At 35.0% G+C, this 7196-nt stretch overlaps 1 long non-coding RNA gene across 1 annotated transcript; it reads left to right on the plus strand.

Annotated features, from left to right (window-relative positions):
- The first annotated feature begins 206 nt into the window (after positions 1–206).
- Positions 207–3744, plus strand: LOC108358939 (uncharacterized). Its single transcript, XR_001846856.1, has 3 exons — positions 207–292; positions 681–685; positions 3734–3744. It is a non-coding gene; the product is annotated as an uncharacterized LOC108358939 (long non-coding RNA).
- Positions 3745–7196: the final 3452 nt, after the last annotated feature.

Raw genomic sequence — 7196 nt, forward strand, 5'->3', positions numbered from 1 at the left:
AGTTATGCATACTTGCACTGCTATACCATTTTTACGTTAAAATCAAAACCTAACAGAATTCTACATGCTAAGTGCTATGCGTTGTGTAACCGCTTACACGCAAAGCTAATGGCGCTTTCTTTTCTCGAAAAAATGCCACCTTCTTATATGGCAACATTATAGGAGTGCAACTTTTTAAAGAAACAGCACGCATATGCATGTGGAGATGCTGAGAAAAGATCACGAAAACTTGACAGCCCTGGCGCAGGGCACAATAAATGCAACATTAATTCGAGAAAAGAAAACGCTATATGTATGCATCTGGGCTATTACCTATCAACGGCAAGGCCAAGCTAGGAACAGACGCACTAGTTAATGAAATTAAAAGTAAGTACATGTATGATATTTCACTGAAACTTGCCTTTCAGACGCCTTGTAATTTTCCTTTAATTTAAAGTCATCAAGGAAACAAGCATCGAAGAAGCTGTGAATCTGCCAAGTACCTCTACATAAAAATACTATAATGTTTAAGAAAGAAAAGCCAGTCTTTTTTATATTCAATTCTTTCATATTTTATATTTAATAAGAGTTTTGTTGAGTTTCATGATTTAACACTTTGCATCAATAAACTTTATTGAATGAAGGCTAAACAATAAATAAATATGAAGTATAGAACCTATTCCTATGCATATAAATAATAGACTAAGTTTTATTATAGGTAAAATAACCTTTTTCATTAATTTAAACTAGAGTGTAGTTAGAAAATTTAGGTAAATCCTATTATTTGCGACAGTTATACTTGTAATATCTGCACTTCTTTCGTGGAATATATGATTGCTTTTATTCTTTACACTATGAAGAACATAGCTCAAATTATAACACAACACTTTCATTATAATTTAATCAGTAATGTTAAGCGTTTTTGCAAAACATTTGGTAAACAAAAACACTTAAAATTAACGAAGAAAACAAAATAAAAGTGTTGTGTTATAATTCGTACTATGTTTTTTAGAATGAAAGCAATCGCACATACTACGAAGCAAGCGCAGTTATTAAGAAGATAATTTCGTTAAATATACGAATTATTTTTGTGCATTTTCGTAAAAAAAAGAAATAGCATGAAATTCTTTAGTAAATAGTATGCAATTCGTTAGTAAATAGTACGAATGCATTCGTAAAATGTACTGAAGATCTGATGTCTCATATTTTCGTAGTATGTACGAAAACGAGCTTCTACCTCCGATTTGTATTAACCGGACATTGAACAACCGACCCTAAATGTGCTTCTGGCATAGTTGCCAACTTGCTACTTTAAGCACTAGATTTAGTGCTTTTTGAAAATTAAAACGCCAAATGAACTGGTGTAGTGCCTAGTGCCTTTTTTAGTACTTTTCTTCTGAACTCAGATTTCTGATATATAGTTAAAACATGAAATAATAACAAATAATGAAATATTTATCGGTTCTTCTAGCTTTTTTTGTGCTGAATCCAAATCACGGTGCGGAGTTTCTCCAGCACGTCAGAAGATATCCTAGCCTCAAAGTGTCAAAAGCACGGGTTTTCGCGATATTTGAGGTTATATTATGGAAATAAAAAATTTGCTTGCTCATTTCTACTTAGGGCATCATTTACTCTTCTCCTTTAAATTTGATTTTCGTTTGTTGCGATTCCATTTTTCTTTCTCGTGATATACCAGTTTTAATGTGCAGTACTTCGGTATTACTTCGTAAGCTTGAATCATATTATGTCTAGGGGCTATTCAATCGTTATGAGCGAAAAAGTTTTGTGTATTGATTTATACTTGTAAATATTGTTCATTTCTTTGCTTTTGTTAAATACAAACTGTTATGAAAAAAGTATCCTTTGGTACAAAAAAAGATTTAGTGCTTTTAGTGTGGTAAAACGCTTTTTTCCCAAGTTTTGGTGCTTTTTGAAATTTCAAAGCTAACAACACTGGCTTCTGGGTGCTGAATATAAATATGGCAACAAATTTTGATATCTCCTTAAATTTTCAAGATATACGCTCAGTTTCTCCGGAAATCACAGTTTTCATTGTTTTGAAAAGCAGAGCCGTTTTTTTAAGAATAGCAAAAACTTTATTAGATTTACGCAAAAACTTAAGCTAAATATGTGATCATTTTCGGAACCAGTACGGTCAAAACTTTTAGGGCCGGTTGTTTAGTGTCTGGTTTTCACTAATAATAATAATAGATTGGCGCTTACACATATGTTAGTGTTTGGCCGAGCTTCTCCTCCGATTTGTGGCGTGCGCCTTGATGTTGTCACACAAAGCGGAGGGACCTACAATTTTACGCCGACTCCGAACGGCGATTGTATTTTTATGAGAAGCTGGTTTTCATGGCAGAAATACACTCGGAGGTTTGCCATTGCCTGCCGAGGGACGACCGCTGTTAAGAAAAAACCTTTTTTCTATATTTTTTGCGATGTTGCTTTGACCAGGGCTTGAACCCAGGCGTTGCGGAGTGGAAGCGCGCACTGCTTACCACTACACCACAGCGGTTTTCACTACCTCCCAGTTAAACATCGTTCTCAACGTTTTCGATATCTTACATATAAAATGTGATCGATAAAGCAGTCTTTGTTGTTAAAAAATTTCCCAATTTTTTTATTTTGTACCAATAGCCCAAATGCACAAATCTGTACAAATGTACCAATCGAGTGACCCCCTACCTTTAAAAGTTATGCAAAAAAAAAAACCAACGAATTTTCTAGTTTTTAATTAGAATCTGAGTATGGAGTTTTGTAGCCCATTTAATTCTAATAGAATAAAGTACAAGTTTCAAATGGCTAAAAATTACGGTTGATTTTTTAGAATTTCTAGAAAAGCTCGAAATTTGTACGAAAGTTTGTTGAATTTTTTTAATATTGCACAAAGTTGGTACCTTGGATTTACACGGGTTTTGTTAAAGACAAAAATAACCAAAATTAAATAACAACAAAAATAATATGTTAAAACTCGGCAAAAAGTGGTTCGGCCATAATATTTTGACCACGGTATGGTTTTTTCAGAACACCTATAATGAAATTTGAGTGAGTTTAATATTATTTTTGTTCTGCTTTGTGCCCAGCGTTGCCGAAAGCTTTCGCTGAAAAATCGTCAATTTACCCCAAATAAATCGTCATCTCGGCCAAAAAAAAACGTCAAATTTTTATTTACTTTACTTTTTTTAACAATAAAAAATAAAAACAAAATTACAATAAATATGACCACGCATTATAAATCCAATGTGGGTTCCCATTGCATATGGGTTAATACAATTAATTTTTGAGCAAGAACAAAACCGACTTCAATCGTCATATAAAAATTTAAGATTCCCGTAATTTCTTCATTATCAAATGATCGCATCTAAACCTCACTAGTATGGGACCACCTCTGAGGTACCACCTTTTCTTTAAAAAAAGGGTTATAGAAATCGCTTAACGTGGTCCAAAGTTATGCGATAACATACATATAGAAAAAAAAATAATCAGCCTTATCATGAGTTTCATTTTTCCCCGAACCGGTTCACTTTTCACTTTTCGTTTCCATGTATTAACTATGGGCTGATGAAAAATTTTTGGGTGAATATTTTTTCGGGCGAAACTCAGGATAAGGCAGAATAATATCCCGACGAATTTATAGCCTCCTCCTTTTTAAAAAGTTAATTTGTAATTGATAACAACAATTTCAAATTACAATTTAAAACACAACTACTTTTAAATTGTTTAATACCACTTGCTTGAGGTTTCTTAGAAGATTTTGATCTAGTTTCAGAGTGTAACGGGAGCATTTGTTAACTGATCTGATTATCTTAATTGAAAAAATTCTCTCTCCTATTTTTCTTTCTCTTTCAAATGAGTGTCAGCAGTGAAAATTTACGATTTGGTTACAATTCTAGAACAAATTAAATATAACTAAAAGCACGGCTGTAAAAGAAGACTAGATAAATCCACGCTTGTATTTTGGATTACGTTTTCCTTTAACAATTTTTGTTCATACATACTATGCACTAAAATAAACAAGTAAGAAAGTCTAAGTTCGGGCGGAGCCGAGCATTAAATATCCGGCGCAAGTATTAAATATATGTTTTTCACCTCTCCGAAAGCTGCCGCTACATGGTAAGCCGGGGTGTATAAATTTTGAGTAAATTAGCGTCCTTAAATTTCGAAATATTGAAGTTTCAAGCATTTCTGAAATTTACCGTTATATGAAAAGCGGCCGTAATTTTAGTCCGATTTCAATAAGTTTCAACGTTTTGCTTTTATGTGGTAAGCACAATAACCATATCGAGTTTGGTACAAATTGGAAGAACGGTTACCGAGTTGTTGTGCCACGCCCACTTTCCAAAATTTTATCATAAACGTATTTCTTGGTAAAGAATTGTTGCAAGCGTCAGTTTTGGATAAATTAGCTTTAATATTTACTGATTTATCAAAGATTTTGTATTTCTCTAAATTACCGTTATATGGGATGTGGGCGTGGTCACTGTCCGATTTTAGAAATTTTCGGCCATTTTGTTTGTTGTACCAAGGCCACCTNAAAATTTTATCATAAACGTATTTCTTGGTAAAGAATTGTTGCAAGCGTCAGTTTTGGATAAATTAGCTTTAATTTTTTTAGAATTTCTAGAAAAGCTCGAATTCTCTAAATTACCGTTATATGGGATGTGGGCGTGGTCACTGTCCGATTTTAGAAATTTTCGGCCATTTTGTTTGTTGTACCAAGGCCACCTACTGTGCCATGTTTGGAAGAAATCGGTGCAGCGGTTACCAAGATATACACATGTAACCATAAGTGGGCGTGGCTACGCCCATTTTCCAAAAATTTATAATATTCTTATTTTTCGTCTGAAAATTATTGTAAATATCGGTTTTAAGTGAATACTCTCCAGTAGTTACTAAAATATCGCAGTTTTCGTATTTGTGAAAATTACCGTTTTATGGGAAGTGGGCGGGGTTACAGTGCGATTTCNAAAAATTTATAATATTCTTATTTTTCGTCTGAAAATTATTGTAAATATCGGTTTTAAGTGAATACTCTCCAGTAGTTACTAAAATATCGCAGTTTTCGTATTTGTGAAAATTACCGTTTTATGGGAAGTGGGCGGGGTTACAGTGCGATTTCGCCCACGATTGAGAGAAATAGAGATTGCGCCAATCGCGGTACCGCTAATCCGCTCTTTGTGGTTTTGACAGAATCAGCTGTGTGCGTGACGTCATCTTGGTGCAATTGTTGATTGTGAGCATACGAAAAAACCAAATAACAATTTTAATATTTGTGCGTTAATGTTTCTGCGAGGTTTTAAACAATTATTGAGATATTACAAAGCAAAATGAAGTGTGCCGTGGTAAAGTGTAATAGTGAAAACAAAAGGAAAGCGTGCGATATAAGTTTTTTTTCGTTTCCTACGGACGGAAATCTGGGGAAAAAGTGGAAGCAGTTCNACAGTTTAATAAAGGTCGCTCACAATCCATGGCATATTTCTGCAATTGCATAAATTTGTCAGCTCTTATGCACCGAATCGCGAATAGCCCTATGGGTTTCGACGTTGCATATTTTGCAGCGATAGGAAATGTTGTTTCCCATGAATTTTCTTGTTGTGAGTTTGCAATTTATGCAATCCGTGCAATCCGTGCTACGTGCAATGGCTTTGCAAGATTTGGAGAATACCCCTATTGTGTATTTTCATACTAATTGCATTGCATGGTACAAAAGTCATCAAATAAAAGCTGTGGAGTCAACAGCTGTGGAGTTTATGGTGGTTGGCTACAAATATAAATATGCACTCTGCATGCTTTTTACAATGGCGAGTCCAAAAATTCACTTTGCTGCACACCTTCCTTTTGGTCTACATGAAATTGCAAACACTGTTAATACATCCATTTTTTCATGTGCTAAAAATCGTACTTACCTAAAGGGCTACATGACCAAAATTGTTGTTACGTGTTTCTAATTAATCAATCTTTCCATATTTATTGATTCCTGCAAAATTGGGCCATGTAATATTAAAATTAACAAATTTTTCTGCATTGTTTACATATTTTTATATGCGTTTTGGCATTTCTCTCTCGCAATTGCACCAAGATGACGTCACGCAAAAAATACGCTCAAAAATCCTCTCTCATTGGCGCAATCTTCTTCATTCTTGGATTTCGCCCATTTTCAATTCCAACCTACCTTGGATAAGTGGAAACTGGCATACCAAATGTCGTTGAGATATCTAAATTTTTGCTCGAGTTATCGTGTACACGGACAGACGGACGGACAGACAGACATGGCTTAATCGGCTTCCCTCTTCATTCTGAGCATTTATGTATACATTTGTCTATATCTATGTATCTCGATTCGTTATGGCCTTTACAAACAACCGTTATGTGAACAAAATTAATATAAATAGACGTCAAAATGACGACGAAATCGTCAATTCAGCAACGCTGTTTGTGCCACATATGGGCGCTACCCAACCTACTGTCTTTGGGTTAGTTGGCGGAGGGGGAGGGTGCGTGGGTTTTGATGTCTAACCCACTAGAAAGAGCGCAGTTCACACTTCGTAAAAAGTCACATCTGATTTCTTGAAACCTTCCACATACCCCTGGGAACCATTGGAAAATGGTCTAAAATTAGCATTTTGACACTGGAATGTAAACTCGATAAACAGTATTTTTGTGCAGAATACCTTTCTCTTGTCAAAGGTATTCAACATTTATTGTGCATATAGCTCCGGCTGCGCCCTCCACAGTATATTTGCGTAGAACTCACTCCGAAATTAAAAAAAGTGAATTTTTCAGACCGAATTTATAATAAACTAGTGACCGCAAATTACAAAATTAGGTTTCACAATAAAGTGTATACCCTTGGCTACAAGTGTGTGTAAATTTTTTTTGCTCGGGTCACCCATTCGGACACAATAGCCTCAAATCATTGGGCAAATAACTAAACCGTTCCCAGTTAAATCGTTATTTGGTTTTCTTCAATCAACAATTACACCAAGATGACGTCACACGCACACAGCTGATGCTGTCGAAATCAGAAAGAGCCGATTAGCGGCAGTGTTTAAAAAACTGTAATGAGTTTTATTTCATTAACTTTTGCTTATGCTTATGCTTCGGAACAAGACGACAGTCGCAGTCGAAGCACAAGCAGAAACTGATTGCCGACAAAATGCGCAGAGCTGCTGGCAGTCGTTGGTTTAACAGTCGCAGTCGAAGTTCAAGCA

The sequence above is a fragment of the Rhagoletis zephyria genome, unplaced genomic scaffold (assembly GCF_001687245.7).
Source record: "Rhagoletis zephyria isolate East Lansing unplaced genomic scaffold, Rhagoletis_zephyria_1.1 Rzeph_scaffold_00316, whole genome shotgun sequence".
In the NCBI taxonomy this organism is placed as follows: Eukaryota; Metazoa; Arthropoda; class Insecta; order Diptera; family Tephritidae; genus Rhagoletis; species Rhagoletis zephyria.